A 2,311-nucleotide genomic window follows, 5' to 3' on the forward strand; every position below is an offset into this window, starting at 1 on the left:
ACAGCTGCCTCCAGCTGGTAAGTCTGTTGTGGTGGGTGGATCAGGGAGGGAGGGGGCAGATCAATGCCCCTACAGTGAGGGAGGGATTGGGGTGGGGACAAGCTGCCCAGCCAGGGCAGGGGACTTGAGGAGGGGGGATCCTGCAACTGCATGCCACCGGTCCAGGTAAGGAATGGGAGTGGGCGTGTGCTCCTAGATCTGCGCGGGGCAGGCTGGGCTGGATGGGCTGCACTCTGGATGGGTGGTGGAAGGCACTGGGAGTGGGGGCTATGCTCTCTCATTGCTCGCCCAGCCTCCCCATGCCTCCTGGACAAGCCACAGCTTTGCCCCAGCTGGGCGAGCAGTGGCAGGGCATGGCGGTGGGTGTGTGCACCTGGATCAGGGAGGGGCTGGCAGCAGGGGCTATGGGAAATTTTAAGGTGGCTGCAGCCCTCCCATAGACCCCGCCCCACTGCTCTATGTGGGGCGGGCAAAGCCAGGGCTGCACTCTGGGCTGCGGCTGGGTCTAGCCACCCGACACAGCCATGGCTCCACCCGTTCCATGGAGTGCAGCCCGGTGGCGGGCAGCTGGGGCTAGCCTCCCACAGTACAGCCTGGCCCAGCCTGCCCCGCACAGATCTGGGGGCACATGCATGCTCCCATGGCTTCCTGGACTGGTGGCACGTGGCGGGAGCTTCCCTCCCTGAGTCCAGCTGCCCCCCACTCCAGCTGGGCAGCCTGTCCTAGCCTCAGTCCCTCCCTTGCTGTGGGGTTGTTGATCTGAACCTCTCCCCCCCCCCACATGCCCCTTCCTTCCCTGCTCTGCCCACTACACCAGACTTACCAGCTGGAGGCAGCTGTGTCTAGTGTGGTGAGGACTGCTGCCTGTTTATGGCCGAATCTCCTCCAAATCAGTGCTGGATCTTTTCTGAATTGATTTGGAGGCTTCTGATTTGATTCAGACCTTTTAATGGTTTCCCAATTTGATTCAGATTTGGAGATTCAGCTGCCGAATTGGGCTGAAACTCCTCCGAATCAAATTGGCTACCAAAGCTTTGCACAGCTCTGATATGCACTACACTGGTGCCGGTCTACATATCAGTTCACAGCAGTGCTCCCTTCTGCAGCTTTAGCGTCTGCACTAATAGCACCTTTGGCCTCTCTTTGGCCGGATGATAGGAAGCACGAGCTGAAGTATCTTGTGGCATCAGAACCAAAAATAAAATCCTTGGGTCTGGAGAGCAAAGTTCCTAGGCTGCAAGAGTAATAAGCTATTAAATACTGCAATCAAAGCAAAAAAACCCAAACACAAACCAAAAAAAACCCTCCTGAAAAATAAATCATAAGAGATAAGAAAATATTTCTCATTGTTAAAAGTTTATGTTATCCCTGACTTCAGAAATGTTTCCATTAACCTGGGAATTAATCAGAGTTTTTCATTTACTCGTTGTTCCGAGCTATAATGAGCCCTTTAATAGTGTAAATAAAAAGATCTAAAGATTCAATAAACTATAATGTCACAAATGGCAATCATCTACCGTGTGAGGCTCCAGCATTAAAAAGCATCTCGCAGCTGGAAACAAATGATTCTGTATAACACTGTAAATAACCTCTAAGCCCACTCCTAATTAAACTGAAGCTTCACTTTCTCCTGGGCATTGAATATATGAACCAATTAAGAAAATATCATTTCTTCTCTGAGAGACCTGCATTGTCCCTCTTTAAAAAAGAGAGCGAGAGGGAAGCTTTCCACAAAAGGGACTGTGCTGATGCACTGGGGTTACAATAATGAGACATTTCTGCTTTAAGCAAATTTTGCACCTGTAACCTGCAGAAATATAGCCATAGCACTTGAAAAATTACTTCAATGCTGCGCAGTGCCATGAAAATTTATCTTTGAGATGATTTTATTGCATGGTTACCCTAGGCAATTAAATCAATAAATCTTAGCTGTCAGGAAGGTTGGCTCGCTGCCAGAAATAAATGAAATGCGCGGAATCAGTAAATAAAAGGTTTCTGACAACTCATTCTAGGAATTATTTAGCAGTTGGGCTTTTTGTTGTTGTTGTTGCTGCTGTCTCCAGCATTTATTGACGTTCTCGCCGAGAAATGATTATGCTAACAAACACAATATAACTAATAAAAAAAGGAAAAGTAGGACTTTTCAGGGCAATAAATTACACGCCGATAAACACAAGAGAACGCCAACTTTGTAGGCTGATGGGTCTGGTGACGCCGATTAGATACCAGGGTTTTGAGCTAGTGACTGCCGATGCTTTGGGAGTCCTGTTCAGGTCAGTGGGAGATTTGTGGGCGGTCCTGTGGTTCTTTA

This window comes from Gavialis gangeticus, unplaced genomic scaffold, assembly GCF_001723915.1.
Source record: "Gavialis gangeticus isolate Ggan-Ray unplaced genomic scaffold, GavGan_comp1, whole genome shotgun sequence".
NCBI classification, from domain to species: domain Eukaryota; kingdom Metazoa; phylum Chordata; order Crocodylia; family Gavialidae; genus Gavialis; species Gavialis gangeticus.